Genomic DNA, 18,673 nt, shown 5'->3' with positions numbered 1-18,673 from the left:
AGGTGGGTAAAATGAGGACCCGGATTGTTGTTGGGGGCAGTATGCTGACTCTGTAAACCGCTTAGAGAGGGCTGAAAGCCCTATGAAGCGGTATATAAGTCTAACTGCTATTGCTAACTGCTAAATCACACATTTTTAATGACAAATTCAACAATAACATATTTGTTCCCTATTTCTCCATGTGAGAGATCTGGTTACGATGATCTGTAAATATAGACAGATATTTCATCTTATAAAAGAACAGGCCCAAAGGAGAAAGCTAAGATAATTCTGCTCAATCAGCTGTCATGTTATGACGTACTAGTGTCCATCAGCCACTGAATGAGATAATTAGACAACTTGAGGCTGGATTTTTCACACACAAGGTAGATTTTTCACACACAAGGTAGATTTTTATGTTGAGCCTTAATTTGCTAAATTACACAGTTACACAAATTTGATAATGATGCGCATGGCCTGCAAGTGATGCGTTTTAAAATATTTTTTTGTATTTTTTTGTTTTAATCAACTCTGAGATATTTAAGGATACAGGGCAAATTATAAGAAAGTACATAAATAAAACAAACATAGTAAGCAATTATTAAAATCCAACTCCATGTTCTATTATTTTTCACTCTTCTACCAGCTCAATTGCACAATGCACAATTAATTCCTGCTTTTTTTTCTATCTTAGGTATCCTGAGAATCAGAGCATTTTATGTATCCTGAGAGTCAGAGCATCTTTCAATTGGTGGGATATTGGCTTGCAAAGCAGACACTAAATTAGAGGTCTGGCCTTCTGTGGAATAGCCCAACACTGCTTGTTAATATTTGGCTACACTGGAAGCATAATCTAAATCTGAAGTCCCCAACCCCTGTGGCCTGTTTGAAACTGGGTCACGGGAGAAATCGGCAAGCACACGTGTGAACCTCCAGTCGCACAAGTGGCAGGCAAGGAGTGAATGGAGTTTCACATGCGAGTGCAAGCACCCTCTAATCATGTGAGTGGAGGGCGCATAGTGCCGCTCACATGAATGGAGCTGTGCTCTCACAAGTGTGTCGCTCATATGTCCCCACCCCTGCAGCAGGCTGAATCACCAAGCTGGAAAGGTTGAGGACCATTTATCTAAACCTTTATCTAAAAGAGCCGAGGTGGCGCAGTGGTTAAATGCAGCACTGCAGCCTACTTCAGCTGACTGCAGTTCTGCAGTTCGGCTGTTCAAATCTCACCGGCTCAGGGTTGACTCAGTCTTCCATCCTCCCGAGGTGGGTAAAATGAGGATCCGGATTGTTGTTGGGGGCAATATGCTGACTCTGTAAACCGCTTAGAGAGGGCTGAAAGCCCTATGAAGCGGTATATAAGTCTAACTGCTATTGCTATTGCTATTGCTAAATGCCGTATATGACGCAGGGTCACTATGGCTGGTAACTTAATTATATATTTCCATTTATGTGAAAACTCTCAGACTTTCAACCTGAATAATAAAAAACCCGGAATAATAATAGGAGGAAGCAATTATCTAACTTTCTGCAAATTTACAGCTTTTGCAGAAAGAAAACACTTAAGAAAAAAAATGTGTATTTAGGCTAACTGTGAAGAATAAAAACACTTCGAATGTTTGTCTGTTCATGCCATGAGTCATTGAAATGAAGATTTAAAAGCATTATTAAGCTATATGTTTGGGATTTAAAATAGGCAAGACAAAGCCTGCTTTGTTATAGTTTACAGATTCCTGAATAATATATACTGTTTTCAAAACAATTGAGTTCTCACCACCATCACCAAAAAAAACCCTCTACCAAATATATTGCAACACATCCACCAATTAGCGGAGAGAATGTTAATTGGAACACCAAATTGGATTTTTGTTCTCTAATAATTATTTTTCTCTCACCCAAAGAAGTTTTCAAAACATGACTTTTGATAGAAAAGAGTTTCTTTGGCGATGGTTGGTGGAGACAGCCTCCATGCATGGGTAATACTCATACACTGACCAATAGGACTGAGTCTGTTATCTTTAAGACCCGCCTTCTCCTGCAGCCATACCCAGCTTTGCGACTCAGTATATTGCCAAGGACAGACGTGTGCAACTTCTCTCTCGTCCTGTTTGGTCCCCTTTAATTGGTCTCCTTTTGTATTTGCGTTCTTGTCTTAATATTTCATAGTCAGAAGGCTATGAGACAGAAATAGCCTGGTACCTTTATTTGATCACCACTTGACTTATCTAAAAATTCACTTAGGTTCTGCCCTACCTCGTCTCCTGTTTGATCATCCCTCACTGTGTGCAGTTGGGCATTCCAAATTCTGTGGAACAAGAGAAGCAAGTTGCTCCAACAAGTATGCGGCCATCCTGAAATGTTTAATGTCTATCTTGGGTTCCACTGTCATGCAAAATGGAATGTTTATTTTTACTGGTTCTATGGCAATGCTCAGGCCCTATGCCTCTCCACCGGATGATGGAATCGATACGATACATACACTCTCTGTTACATTGCATTTAATATTATTGCTATGAATTTATCGTCATTTTGAAGATGACTTTCTCCACAGATAGATGGTAAGGATATACAGATGTGGTCTTGCAGATGTGGTCTCCCAGATCCTTCTTCCCAAATGACTGGAGACCTTAGTGTAATTCTGACACCCCCTTAAATTCCTTCTCCTACTTCTATATCAATTCCAGAGAGTTTTTCCACCACCCTCTTGATAGTTAAAAAATTGGTGCATCAAGCATTCCATGATTAAAGCATTGTATACAATTCTTCATTGTGTTAATATTAGCTACACAAGGATGCTAAATATGATTATGGATTGTGAAAACTGATGGGAAGAGCCAATTTGAATGAATTAGCAATGGACTGTTTAATTTTCTTGTAACAGAAGTCTAAAAAGTGCAAGCTACTTTCTTACAAATAAATGTTCCCAACTTCCTGATCTATTAACACCTGGACTAGGCATCGTAACAAACAAACAGCATAGACATTATTGACCTTCAGTTATAGCAAGCCTTTATCCCTGAGAAGCCTATAAATCTTATTTCAGAAATCCTCAGCATTACAAGTCCTTGGAAAAGGAAATCCTCATTAGCCCATCTGTACTGGTGCTGCAAGATAAAGAACCTTTCTAAAGATAGCACCTACTACATACAGCATGTGCAAAAGTAAACTGGAAGCTAGATTTCCATATTAAACTAAAAACCACAAACCAGCTAGGTAATCAAAGAAATACTGCTTTTTATATCCAGCCCTCCATCACACGGACTGATAAAACAATACTGCTGCCTTAAAACATTTGAGGGCATGCTTTAAATAAGACCAATAACGTTTGCTCCAAGTATAAAATTGTGAACATCCTTCAGGCATTGTGTTAAAATCGTAACAGACATTTGTACAAATGAGCATAAAAGATCAGAGAAGCTACATCAAAGGAATTCTAAATTAAATATTATTAGCTAAATAGCATTTAGTCAGGAAAGAAGAAAAAAAGGAACAGAATGATAATGCTGTAGAGTGATCAGCAACCAATCTTAAAATGGGAAGCCGCAAACATTGCTCATTTGAAAGCCAAATAAGGATATTCTTTGAGAAATACAGGGGCCAATGTCCCTTTGAAGTTCACATAAATAATCAGGGACCAATTACAATCTAATATACAGGTAGTCCTCAGCTTATGACCACAACTGAACCCAAAATTTCTGTTTCTAAGCAAGACAACTGACTTTTTCCCCATTTCCCGATTTTTCTTGCCACAGTTAAGTGAATCAGTGGTGTTGTTAAGTTAGTAACATCGTTGTTGAGTTACGCATTGACTTTGCTTGTCATGACACAACAACACCGCAACCATCATAAATATGAGTTGCTTGTCAAGTGCCTGCATTTTGATCATGTGTCCATGGAGATACTGCAACAGTCATAAGTGTGAAAAATGATCCTAAGTCACTTTTTTCAACTTTGAACAGTTGCAACGTTCAAATGAACTGTTTTGTTAAGTCAAGCTCTACCTGTACATGTCACAAGTGTTATTGTTATATATAAATGAATGACAGTGCTGAGACAGCAACTTGAATCTGGAAGAACAGAAAATGTGAGCCCGTTTCTGACAAAGGAAAAAATATCTATATGAAATAGTAAGATCTTTATTACGGTCAAAGACCAGCAATATACATTTGTCTTTACACTATGTTAAAAAATACTAACATTAAAATATAATTAAAAAGTATTGACATTAAAAGTGGATAATAACATAATGGTCCAAAGATTGTTAGAGGTATGTCCAGATAATTGGTACAAGATGGTACTATACTTCTGTAGCCATTTTTTTTCTTATGGACATTGCAGCAGCACAGAACTTTGCCACTGCATACGTGGTAACCGGGTTAGTGTCCTGGAGGAGAAAGCCTAGATAAACATTGTCTGCCCTCCCTGGCAATCTCTCTAATAAGGGGAGAATATGTGCAGACCTACAAGCTCTGTATAGCTCGCAGTGTAATAGAACATGTGAATTATCTTCCACTTCTCCTTTACCACATATACAAACGCGTTCTGCTATAGGTGTTCTCTTATACCTGCCCTGGAGGAGTGCTGAAGGAAGGATGTTAAATCTGGCTCTGAAGAAAGCTATTCTTTGTTTTGGAGAGATCAGGTCATTTAGATATCTTGCCGATTCCCACACACCCTGTTTGATTCTGTCCCTACTGTGGAGAGGCAACCTATTTAATTCTTCTTGGAACTCCATGTCCCTCATACTTACTATATGAAATAAGATATTAAACATATCAGCTCAACATTGCAACTTTCCCTCCATGCTATTGCAGTGCAATAAGTACAAAGAGAAAATCAGACTGGTTAAACTTCAGAAAAGAATTGCAAACTATCATGATCACAGTACTGGAATATAATTATAAAACAATAAAAAAAAACACTATTGATAGAATGGCACAAAGACTCCAGAAGGTGAAAGGGTTATGGCACAGCAGCTTTTTAAGCATAGCTGGATCTGCTCCGGATCTGGATGGAAATTTACTGAAGTTGTTCTGAGTTTCCCAAGATCGCGACAGCAGATGGATACTGAATTCAACTATTCAAACAAAGGTGATGAGTAGGAAAATGTTCCACTCATTAGAGCATGAACAGAGGTAGCTAATACATTTGGCAAAGAGAAAAAAAAGAACAGCAAGTTCCTTAACAGAATACTAGATAGTTTCAGAAATGCCATGTGTGCAGAGAAGAGCTCTGAGATATTTCTAAGTTGCCTAGTGTTTTCAGCAGTGGCATAGAAAATTGAACAAATAAAATGAAGAAATTCCAAAAATTTAAGCTTCATTCCCCCCCCCCCCCAAATAACACTGTTGAATCATCTTTCCTTAAAACCTCTTCTTCCCTTTCCACAAAATCTACTCAACTCACCTGGCTGAAATTTACCTGAAATGTTCCTCTGTATCGGACAATACTGCTGACATTTCATTACATATTATGTCTCAAATTAATATTGGTCAAACTCTCAAACAATGACTGCTAAACTTGAGATTTTTAAATGAATATACGTAGTTTATACAGTATTTCCAAGACTCCTGGTCGTGCAGTTCAACTACTCCTAAGAATCTATTGTGCTAATGAAAATCAAAGGTTACAACCAACTGAGGCTTTTCCAGCAGACAAGGATGGTTTTTTTCAATTCCTGCCCCTTTTCTGAACGTCAAGATCTACCACGCTACATGCAGGGCAAGCTGCTAAACAAATCACACAAGTTTCTTACTAAGGCCCGATGCAATAAAATATCTAATAGTAGAACTGTTATATACTTCTGTATGCATATAAAACAGAAAAACAGTAAGCATAATAGAAGTTTAAAATGAAACAAAATAAAAATAATGTGTTCTAAACTTCATCAATCGTGCAGTATATTATACAAAATTAGGGATACAACCCTAGAACCAAAGTCTACCCAGTAACCAATTAATGCATACATATGTATAAAGTATATTGGGGTGGGGAGGGTGAGGAGCAATATATTTTTACAGATAATGTACCGTATTTTTCGGAGTATAAGACGCACCGGAGTATAAGACACACCAAGGTTTTGAAGAGGCAATTTTTTTAAAAAAAAAGTAGGTAGGTTGATAGAGGGATAGAGGGAAAGAAAGAGAGAGAAATACAGTAGGTAGGTAGGGAGAGAGTCTGTGTGTAGGTAGGTAGGTAGGTAGGTAGGTAGGTAGAGGGATAGAGAGAGAAATAGAAAGAAATACAGTAGATAGGTAGGGGGAGAGAGAGAGAGTAGGTAGATAGGTAGGTAGATAAAGGGAGAGATAGATAGATAGATAGATAGATAGATAGATAGATAGATAGATAGATAGATAGGACAGACAGATCTGAACATGTTATTTTGTATTTTTTAATTAAAGAGAGAGAGAGAGAGAGAAATACAGTAGGTAGGTGGAGGGAGAGAGAGAGTAGTTAGGTAAAGGGAAGGAGGGAGAGAGAGAGAAATACAGTAGATAGGTAGGGATAGAGAGAGTAGGTAGGTAGGTAGAGGGATAGAGAGAGAGAAATAGAGAGAGAGAAAACAGTAGATAGGTAGGGAGAAAAAGAGTAAGGTAGGTAGGTAGGTAGGTAAAGGGATAGAGAGAGAGAAATAGACAGAGAGTAAGGTAGATAGGTAGGTAGATAAAGGGATAGAGAGAGAGAGAAATAGACAGAGAGTAAGGTAGGTAGGTAGGTAGGTAGATAAAGGGATATAGAGAGAGAAATAGAGAGATAAAGAATTATGGTAGGTAGGGAGAGAGTGTGTGTAGGTGGGTGGGTAGGTAGGTAGGTAGGTAGGTAGGTAGGTAGGAGGATAGAGAGAGAAATAGAGATAGAGAGAAATCCAGTAGATAGGTAGGTGTTTCTGCTGGCACAGCACTTGATCAATGTTATTCTCATCAATCAGTTAAAGAGTTTTCCAAAAGGGAAAAAAAAAGTTTTTGCACTCTGCAAACCTCCCAAAAACGGGCCCATTTTTTCAAAAAAAAAAGGCATGAATAGCCTTGGGGGGGGCCTTGCAGAGTACTCTGGGGGGGGGCAAAATCGAGCAAAAAATGGCCCATTTTTCGTGAAAACGGGCCCATTTTTTGTCAAAAAAAATTGCATGCATAGCCTTATGGAGGCTTTAGAGAGTGCTGCTGGGGGCTGGGGGGGCATAAAATGGCCTGTTTTTTGCTCATTTCTGCCCTCCCCAGCCCCCAGGAGCTCTCTGAAAGCCTTCATAAGGGTATGCACAGCCATTTTGGTGACGGGACGGGGCTTCAGGAGGCAAAAAAAATGCTTTATTCGATGTATAAGAAGCACCCAGATTTTCAGCCTCTTTTTTTGAGGAAAAAAGGTGTGTCTTATACTCCGAAAAATACGGTAATTGTTAATTTCTCAGCAGGAATGACTTGGGAACATTATTAGATGGCTGATTAACATCACTTTAAATGTTTTATGTCTAAGAAGGAAGGGTGAGATAATTCAATAGCATTTTTTTCTATTTTATAACAAACGGTCAGCTCTTCAAGACAGGAAACCCAAGGTATGAATTGTAAAGTTACAGCAATAGACATTTGCAAGTTTGAATACACTTCCTCCCTCCTTCCCTTTATCTTGGTGCTAACTAAGTAGGGTCAACTAGGTAGATATTTAATTTTCTTAAAATTAGATTTCTGCCGCAGACTCAAACGTCTTTTACATAACTTCTGCTCTGATTCTATAGATAAGAGAACTCACATTTTGGTTGAGGCAGAAATCTATGTATAATATTATAAACTAAGAATAGCTTCCAATTAGAACTAAATTTTCTTTTTTTTATTAGATTTTTTTACTATTTTCCCCTTCTACAACACCTTACAGTCATTACATCAACATTGTTATGTCATCATACCTGTACATGTATATAATATTTAGCTTCTATATTTACACACCTTTATACACAGTTCTACATATATTTATATATATATGTTGTTTTTTGGCTTAATTAATTTTATTCTTGTTTTGCAGCCATTTGTACCAATTGTTCCAAATTTCATAATATTCCAACTCTTCTTTATCTTTTAATTTCAGTGTTAATTTGTCCATCTCTGCACAATCCAAAGTTTTTTTAATCACTAATTCGTCCGAGGGGGTATTATTCTGTTTACAGCATTGGGCACTAAACTAAATTTTCATCTGATTTACTTTTTACATAGGTTATTCTTGGCACCAAAGCACACTTAGAGACATCTTTTGTAGTAGAAAACATAAAAGTCTTGTAGATGAGTGCAGTGCATGGATACTGCAAGATCAGCTAATTTTAAAGGAATATAGAGTATACCTTGGTGAAAGTAAAAACCATTCTCTTAAACAGTGATATTTCTTGAAGTATAAAATTTTAACAGATTGGTTGCTCCCCAGCTCTCACAAGGAAAGAAAACATTATCAGTTCCTAAAGATTATGTCATCTTAGAAAGCAAGTGCATATAACAGACTTAACTCAATAAAATCTTGAACTAATTCTTTAGCAGTGGAGATTGCTAAAGTGGAAGACTGGATATGGTTCTAGATCAGGAGTGTCCAACTCGATTTCATTGAGGGCCACATCAGCATTGTGTTTGACCTCTGGAGGCAGGGCGGGTGTGGCCACTCGTGTCAGGGGTACCTGTGGTGGCCCAAGAGTTCTGCCAGCAAAAATGGACTGTTTCAAGGGTGGCCCTGCAGACAGATCTAAGCACCCTGCGGGCCGGATCCAGTCCCCAGGCCTTGAGTGTGACACCCCTGTTCTAGATTAAATAGGTTTAATTTATTTTTCATAAATCAAAATATTTTGATTTCTATAATGATGGCATATTTTGCCAGTCTGGTGTAGTGATTAAGGCATCAGACTAAAAACTGGGAGACTGTGTTAAACTCACACCTTCAGCATGAAGCCAACTGAGTGATCATGGACCAATCTCACCCTCTCAGCCCTAGGCAGGACGCAATGGCAAATGTATATAGTTGTATCATTTTGATCTTGGGCACAAAGGAGGGGTCGAGTCTCAGGACCACTCTGTCTTTATGAAAAATGCATAAAGACAATGCCGCCAACTCAGAAACTCTCCTGGCTGATGTTATAGCTACCAGGAACAAAACTTTGAGGGAAAGATACCTCAGGCAAGTGTCATTCAGTGGTTCAAATGGTGGACCCGTCAGTATCAGAAGGACCTTGGGCAGGTCCCAGGTTGGGTAGCAATTGACTACGGGAGTTCGGAGATTTGTAGCTCTTCATAGAAATCGACAAATCAAAGGGTGGTGAGACAAAGATGCAAAGTCTGCAAGTCAAGACGGACAAGAGGGCAACCACCTGTCGGCGTAGGAGGTTGGGCGAAAGGCCCTTGCCCAAGCCCCCTTAGAGAAAGTTCAGCACATGATGTAATGGCGCATGGACCACTGTCATCTTCTTGCCTGAGCACCATGAGACAAATGCCTTCCAGGTTGCATCGTAAATGCGGGTCATGGACAGTTGATGAGATGCTTGAATTGTGTCCACCACCCGAGGAGACAAAAGTCCCGCGATCAAGTGACGCCGCTCAATCGCCAGGTGGTGAGTTTGAGCCAACCCAGGTCCAGGTGGAGGAGGACCCCCTGGCTGAGGGCATCCGGAGACATCAGCAGGTGCCAAGGTGGGGCCACGGACAGAGACCTCAGATCCGCAAACCAGGGATGATGCAGCCAGAATGGAGCGAGAAGAATTAGTTCTGCCTCCTCCTCCAGCATCTTCCGCACGACCCGTTGAATGAGGGGAATGGGAGGAAAAACGTAGAGAAGGCTGTCGGGCCACGGGCATCTGAAGGCGTCCCTGCCTGCTGCCCCTGGAGACGAGAACCTTGACATGGACTGAGATAATCTACCCTGACATTTGCCGTGCCTTTACCGATAGGTGGCACTCCGCCCACATTCCGAGTCACGACACCTCTTGCATCAGGGATTGTGAGCGTGTGCTGCCCAGGCAATTGACATGCGCTTTCGCAGTGATGTTGTCAGTGAATATGAGAACATGACGACCCACAAGATATCGACTGAAGTGCAAGAGTGCTAGACGAATGGCCTTCAGCTCCAGCCAGCTGATACTCTGCTGACTGTTCGACTGGGACCAGAGACCCTGAGAGAATTCTGAGTGAAGATGAGCACCCCAGACTGACAGGCTGGCATCCTTTGTCACCCTGGTCTGGACAGGCTCCTGGAACAAGGAACTCTGGGAGACCGCGGAGGACACCCACCATCTCAGGGAGCCACACACTGCCGATGTCAGAGTGACCTTTGTGGACAAGCTGGCTCTGTCTGCCCTCTGAGGGGGAAGGAGGAACCACTGGAGCGCCCCCAGAGGAGAGCCTTCTCTGTGGCTGCTCCGACTTTTTGGAATCAGCTACCCCCAGAGATCCAGATCATACCCACTCTCATGGCCTTCAGGAAAGCTGTAAAAACTTGGCTGTTCCGGCAGGCCTGGGGCTGTTGACCTCACTGTTGAGGTCCAGCCCCGATTAGAATGAATGTATGAGGTGTTGCTATTTTAAACCGGTTTTTTCGTTATGTGTTCGTTATGCGTCTTTTTTCTCTCTCTCTCTTTTGTAAGCCGCCTGGAGTCCTTCGGGATTGGGCGGCATATAAATTTTATAAATAAATAAAATAAATAAATAAATAAAAGCAGCCTGGAAGCAAGATACGATTTGGAGAATAAGGAGATTGCGGTAGTAATTGAAGAGCTGAAGCAGAGGGTTGTTGCCATTGCTGAAAAGATTAAACGGTACGAAAATAAGAGTAACTCAGTTTAAGGAAAACTCACAGTTCAGAGTAAATCAGCACCAGTTTTATAAGAGCTTAGAAAGTGGAGATGAAGTAACAACAAATGAAAAGCCTGATAAAGAGAAAGTCTGAAATTCTGGAAGAACTTGTGGGAAAACAACAAGAAGCACAACAGAAATGCAAAATGGATCAAGCAGGTTGAGGATTCTATTAAAGTGCATAAAATGGAAGATGTGAAAATAACAAAAGAAATGGAGCAAAGGTAGTCAAGAAAAGTGAAGAACTGGAGCGTACCTGGACCAGATGAGCTACATGGTTTCTGGCTAAAGGCACTTACAAGTATGCACGAAAGATTGGCAGCCCAAATCAACCAGATCTTAAAAACACCTGACAATGATGAATGGATGACAACTGGAAGGACATTTTTGATCCAAAAAGATAAAGAAAAAGGAAAGGACCCTGGAAACTATAGGCCAATCACCTGTTTGCCAACAACATACAAGCTCCTTACTGGTATCATTGCAAACCAAATTTACGGATACTTGGAAAGAAATGACTTGCTTCCTGTAGAACAGAAAGGATGCTGCAAAACTTCAAGAGGAACAAAGGACCAACTGCTGATTGACAAGCTAATCCTAAAGAATTCAAAGACAAACCAAGCTGGTTCATGGCTTGGATAGACTATAAGAAAACATTTGATTCAGTTCCCCACAGCTGGATCAAGAAATGCCTGAAAATCTTTGGCATCAGCAGCAACATACAAAAATTCATGGAAACTTCGATGAACCTCTGGAAAATGAGGCTTATGGCTAATGGAGAAGAACTGAGTGAAGTTTAAATTAAAAGAGGCATTTTCCAGGGTGATTCTTTTTCACCCCTACTTTTTTTTTTTAATAATTTTATTTTTTATTACATAGATAACATCACATAACAATAGAAAAAAAAAAACAAAGGGAAAAGGAGAGAAAAAAAGGAAAAACAACAACAACCCCCCCATCATCCCATACAATATGTATATTCAATAGACACCACAATAACCTAGGGTTTAAAAAAAACAACCCATCATCACATACAGCATGTCATTTGGTTACAAATGTTTTAACATCTGCATCTTCAAATAATATTTACCGTCTCAAATATTTCATCTAATATAACTAAAGGCCTTATTTTCATTCTACAATATATATTCAGTTAACATTAGCATTATTTTCCCCCAGAAAGTATACTTATATTTATTGTTAACCTTGCATTTCATACCTTCAAACAGAGATCTTATTCCTTCATTGTTCAACAAAGCATCGCTGCCTATATATACCAGTTTTCATTTGTTCCCCTATTAGAATTGCTTTATCAGCAGCGAAATATCATTATAATAAGTTCTTAACCTTATACATTATATCCTCAGACCTTATATTAATACTTCAATGTGTCATTATTAAATTATTTCACAGCATAATTATATCATCATTTACTTTCTTCAATTAAGGCATAAGTATATCATTTTTCATTTCCAAAGTTTTTTTTTCCCCTAGCCACCGATAAAACAAATCCCATATCTTATAAAATTGTTCATCCTCTTGCTCTCTAATTTCAAATGTCAATTTACTCATTTCAGCACAGTCCATTATTTTTCGGATAACTTCTTCCTGTTTTGGTATTGTTTCGTTTTTCCAGTTTTTTGCAAATACAATTCTGGCTGCTGTTAATACATTTACAATCAGATATTTTAAGTCTTTGTTGTAGGTTTCTGGTATGATCCCCAATAAAAAGACCTCTGGTTTAAAGTCTATTTGTTTGTGTGTCATTTTCTCCAACCACATGTGGATTTTAGTCCAGTATCTTTTAGCTTTTCCAAGGTGATTCCCTTTCACCCCTACTTTTTATATTCTCAATGCTACCACTGACAACCATTTTGAAGAAGGTGAACTGGGGATACGAACTTGCAAAGAAAGGACTGAAAATTTCACACTTGGTGTACATGGATGATTTGAAGCTGTTTGGTAAAACAAAAGCCGAACTCAATTTATTAATTGAAAGCACAAAAGAATTTAGCCAAGACATTGGTATGCAGTTTGGAATTGACAAATGTGCAACAATGGCAACTAAAGCAGGCAAGGTCATAGAAGATGATGGAATAGAACTTGAGAATGAAGAAATGATAAAGGCAGTAAAACCAGAAGAAGGCTACAAGTACTTGGGGATTTTAGAAGCCTCTGACTTAATGCATAATAAAGTCAAGGAATTAACCTCAGCCAAGTACATTTGATGAATTTGCAAGATATTAAAGTCCAAACTGAGTGGAGGAAATAGCATAGAAGCCATAAATACCTGGGCTATACCTGTAATTCGATACTCTGCAGGAATAACTGACTGGAGTCAGATGGAGTTGGACAATTTGGACAGAAAAACAAGGAAGCTTATGACAATGAATCATGCTTTGCACCTTAAAAGTGATGTTGACTGATTTTATTTACCAAGAGCAGAGGGTGGTCGAGGACTCCTCCAAGTAAAGCAGACTGTGAAAGAAGAAAAACACACCTTGAATAATTACATCCAGAAAAGTGAAGAACCAACAATTAAGGAAGTAAATAAAGGAGGCCTTTTGAAGACAACTAATTCAAAAGCTGAATATAAGAAAGAAGTAATTGAGAAGCGAGCTGAAAATTGGAAAAGCAAAGCTATGCATGGCCAATACTTGAAAAGTATTGAAGTCAAAGCTGACCAAAAACTAACTTGGAACTGGTTAACATCAGGAGTATTGAAAGAAACAGAAGGCTTTATTTTGGCAGCTCAAGAACAACCCTTAGCCACAAACTGCATGAAGGCAAAAATTCAACATGTTACCACCAACAGCAAATGTCGCCTCTGTAATGAGAAAGATGAGACAGTCAACCACTTGATCAGCGGGTGCAGCAAAATTTCACAAAATGACTACCTACAATGCTATGACCACATTGCTAAGATTATTCACTGGAAATTGTGCCAAAAGTTTGGATTTGAATAATTCCAGTGGTAATCGGCACACTGGGTGCTATTCCAAAAGCACTGGAATTACATTTTAAACAGTTAAAAATTGACAGTCAGTCAAATGCAAAAAGCCGCACTGCTTGGATCTGCACAATCTGCATATTACGAAAATACGTTACGACGTCCTAGGCCCCTGGGTGGGGCCCGACTAGTAATCAATGCCAAATCCGGCGAAACTACTGGCCGCTGTGATACAATTCTGTTGTTGCAATAATAATAATAATAATAATAATAATAAGTAGTAGTAGTAGTAGTAGTAGTAGTAGTAGTACTTCAAAAAATATACTTGTTTTTTTTTCCCATGAAAACAACTCAATGTGCTTTGCTTGGTATGGTTTATTATTTAACAATGTTGTATTGAGCATTAATCAGATAACTTTAGTAATTATTTGTCCATTTATAAAAAATATCTTTTTGAAAATACATCTTTGATTTGGATGGATGGATGGATGGATGGATGGATGGACGGACGGACGGATAATAGATTCTCCATTCACAAGAAGAACAAACACTAAGGAGCATATATAAAGAACTAAATCTTTTTGTCTGAGAAATCTTTTTTCTCATCCTGAAGCTTTTTCTATGGACATATTCTGTCTTTTCAATGAGTGTCATCTGATAATCTAAAAAGTTAATAGATTTATTATGGTGTAAACTTTGCTAATTCTTTGCAAACCTCAAACTATTTCTATCTTTGATCTTTAATTTGGCACTATTAGATTTGTAACCGGAGCCTGTAATTGACTTTCATCAACATAACTTTCATCTATGCCTTCAAATCATCATACTATCCAGGAATTTAGAAGAACGTACTGCCACAGGAACTCTGAATCAAGAGATTTCAAGCTTACAACTATAACAATTAATACATTTAGATGACATAAGCTTTTGATGTTATAAGCACTCACTAGCTTGAAAGCCTCTTCTTAAAAAGATGGAAAAGAACTGAAAGGAATGTGTACAAAATTTCCCAATACTTAAAACTTCATGCAAGCTTACACAACTATGCAATATATTCAATGTTTTATAAGTCTTATTAATAATATGGCATTTACAAAAAATGGATTAGAAGCAATCAATCCTGAAAGACACATCTCTGGTCTCAATGGTATATTGATCATTAAAATCCTGTTAATCTGTGTATGTATTGGAATCCAAAATTTTCTACCCTGTTTCCCCAAAAATAAGACCTCCCTGGATAATAAGCCCAATCGGGCTTTTGAGTGCATGTGCTGAAATAAGCCCTCCCCCAAAATTAAGCCCTCCTCAGAAATATTGCAACACAGCAGCAGCCATGCGGTGACCATGCTCACCACTTCATGCATCTCAAAAATAAGATCTCCCTGAAAATAAGGCCCAGCGCTTATTTCGGGGGTCAAAAGAAAATAAGACGCTGTCTTATTTTCGGGGAAATACAATAGCTTTTTTGCATGTCCACCAAACATGATAAAAGGTCCCTTCTTGTGTTCATATTTCTAACATAAATCTGAAGTGTCTTTATATGTTCTAGACAATTTCTGATATATCAATAATTCATAATTTAAAAAAAATCTTTTTAGGATTATAACAGTACAAATATTAATGTTTTCAACCATATATTTTCCCATTGTTCCATCTACATGTTATAACCAAACTTTTAACCACATTCTTTCACTTGCTCTTGGTTTAAACTTTATTAAAATTTTATACATTTCCGCAGTTACATATTCATCATTTCTACACAATTCAGTTTCAAACTAAGTCTCACAATGTCCAAAACTATAAACTCTTTTGTTACTTTAAATCTTTCCAATAACTGTAAATAAGAAAACCTTGGTCACTATATTCCATTGGCATCAAAACTTCTCTTAATTTTCTTTTCACTTCTTTTGACAAACCCTAGTACAGTGATGGCTAACCTATTTGTCGCATGCCAAAAGTATATGCATGTGCAACATCGTGTGTTTGTGTGTGTCCCCGCACCCATTATGCAATATGTGAGACACACACACACACACACACACACACGCCCCATCCCCCTGCGCATGCACGCACGAACCTCTGTGCTCCCCAGGCATGCACATGCAACACTCCCCCCCCCCTGTGCACCATTTTGGGTCTAGGAAGCCTCCCTGAAGCCTCTTAGGACCAAAAACGGGCCACAGGAGGAGGGGGAGGAGAATCATCATGGCCCTTGTAAGAGCCGAGGTGGCGCAGTGGTTAGGGTGCAGTACTGCAGGCCACTTCAGCTGACTGTTATCTGCAGTTCAGTGGTTCTAATCTCACCAGCTCAAGGTTGACTCAGCGTTCCATCCTTCCGAGGTGGGTGAAATGAAGACCCAGACTGTGGGGGCGATATGCTGACTCTGTAAACCGCTTGAGAGGGCTGAAAGCCCTATGAAGCGGTATATAAGTCTAACTACTATTTCTATTGCTATCACAGTAATTCAGTCATTTGGTTTCCCTGTATTTTCTTCTCCTGCGCTTCTTGCACTGAGACTTAAATTTCTTATTCCATTTCCTTTTTATCTCTTTACAAGATTTTTATCCACTCTTTTTTTCAAAAGTTATCAGTTTAGCATCAAGCGATTCAGTCAATTTGAGATCAGGTAATTCAGCTAACTTACTAACCAGTTCTCCTCAGACCTTTTCTGAATAAAAAATTGTGTAATTTGACTCTCTCTGCAGTTTGTTCCAGCAAGCCTTTTCTCCCCTCTCCTTTTTGCTGCTTTGTGGTATTTGACATTATGATATTATAATCCAAAAATGAAAGTGTCTCAAAGAAGGGAAAGAGCAAGCTTTCCCCTTTTTTTACAGTCAGCAAAACTGTCAGCATCTCCATAGTTACAATCAGCGTTATAGTCAGCATCAGTCTGGCTCATATTACCATTATCTTTTGTTTTGTAAAATCAATCACCTGTACTCTTTAATAATAAACTGAAAAATATTCCCACAAAGATCCTGTTCATTTAATTCCAGTTTGTTCAAAGCGCCTGCATCAAAAATAATATTTCAAAATAACTATCCCCTTTATCTGTTTTAAATTTTCTTATATCCGCTCCTTGTTAAGCTTTTCGTCAAAAATGTTTAAGTCTTTAAAACATTTTCCCTTTATAATCCAGAAAGAATGTTGACTTACCAAGCAAAATTTTCTTATCTTGCTGCTTTCTCTCTAGGTGTAAATTAGTTATATCCAAACGTGTTTATGAAATGATGCTTGTATGGCCCTTATGTCCATATATAGGCTGCATTACAGCTGTGAGCTTGATAGAAATCCCTGGACTCCCAGCTGTTCAACTCATGAGCTGACCACAAAAAACTCAGTTCCTGTAGTCTAGTCACAAGTAGCAGATCTCCAGAGTAATAATCTCTCCTTGTAAAACCGGAGATTTCTGGTGCAATACTGTCACCATTCATTCAGGGAGGCCTAGTTCATCATGAATTCTCACTAGAAGTTTATTTATAAGTTCCCTTCTTTACGCAGTTTTTGTATTCTTATAATTTCTATTTGAACAAGGTGAAAGAATAATTGGATCTAGTATTAGCATTAGACATAGAATGCTACATACCCTAAACTACCAAAATGTCTTTTCTTATGCTACTAAATAAATGCATAAGAAAGCAATAATGGCAATCAAATGAAGAAATGCATGAATCCTATATTGATAGTTCTGTGATATTAACTTCCTTAAAGACTCCGACACAATCCCCTAAATTATCCAGTTAATTAACCACATTTTAAGAGACTTCTTACAGATTTGCTTTCGAATTGTGGTGTTGGAGAAGATTCTTGAGAGTCTCCCGGACTGCAAGATCAAACCAGGCAATACCAAAGAACAATAACCCCAACTTTCTTTGAAAAGACAGATGCTGAAGCTGAAATACTTTGGCCACCAAATGAGAAGAGAGGACTCATTGGGAAAGACCAACAGGAAAGGTAGGGGATGAGATGGTTAGATCAGTGGTAGTCAACCTGGTCCCTACCGTCCACTAGTGGGCGTTCCAGCTTTTATGGTGGGCGGTAGGGGTCTGCTGTAACTCTGCTTTATAAATTTTATAAAGTAAAGTTACTTCCCTACTTTATAAATCACCATTACTGTGGAACCGGTGGGCGGTTAGAAAATTTTACTACTAACAGAGATACAAAAGTGGGCGGTAGGTATAAAAAGGTTGACTACCCCTGGGTTAGATAGTGTCATTGATGTGATAAACGTGAATTTGGGCAAATTCTGAGAAGCAGTGGAGGACAGGAAGCCTAGTGTGCTATGGTCCATGAGGTCGCAAAGAGTTGGAAAACACTTAGCAACTGAACAATAACAAATAGAGTTGCTGTTGACATATTTCACTATTCAAGATATAGGTGACTACATTCCTAATTTGGCTGAAAGAAACATTCCTGGGGAGATAATCCCCAATGCTCTTTTCATAGAAAATATTCATTGTGATAGTATTATAAGCTATGAAAAGCTAATAGTATTATTAGCATGAAAAAGAAGAGTAAATACCATATAATCAACATTTTCCCTCATTTTCATAGCCAAGTATTTCACAGTCACACTCTGAAATCTCTCAGTCCAACCCGCCTCAGAGAGTTGTGGGGAAAATAGGAGAAACATATTTGCTGCCTGAAGTTATTTGTAAAAAACGATAAAGGTAGGAATAAAATAAAGAACATCCATACACTTGGGAAAATGTGTCCCACCCCGAGTCAAATACCTAGCCAAATACTTTTTTGCCAAAATAAAAAAGTTATTGGGAGATTTCATTTAAAATCTTTCACATCAATGTATCAGGAAAGCCACCATATGACTTTTGTATTGTCTTGAATAAAACATCCTATGTCTAAAATGAGATTAATAATACTGGCCTACCATATTCTTATAAAAATGATTGAATTCATTGAATATTCTATCTA

General features: G+C 38.5%; 1 protein-coding gene across 2 annotated transcripts in view; it reads right to left on the bottom strand.

The window, feature by feature from the left end:
• Positions 1–18,673, bottom strand: part of SLC12A7 (solute carrier family 12 member 7) — a 122,629-nt gene that overhangs the window by 72,619 nt on the left and 31,337 nt on the right. The gene's annotated exons all lie outside the window — the stretch shown is intronic.

Source organism: Thamnophis elegans, chromosome 6 (assembly GCF_009769535.1).
Source record: "Thamnophis elegans isolate rThaEle1 chromosome 6, rThaEle1.pri, whole genome shotgun sequence".
In the NCBI taxonomy this organism is placed as follows: domain Eukaryota; kingdom Metazoa; phylum Chordata; class Lepidosauria; order Squamata; family Colubridae; genus Thamnophis; species Thamnophis elegans.
This window is presented reverse-complemented; position numbering and strand designations above follow the sequence as displayed.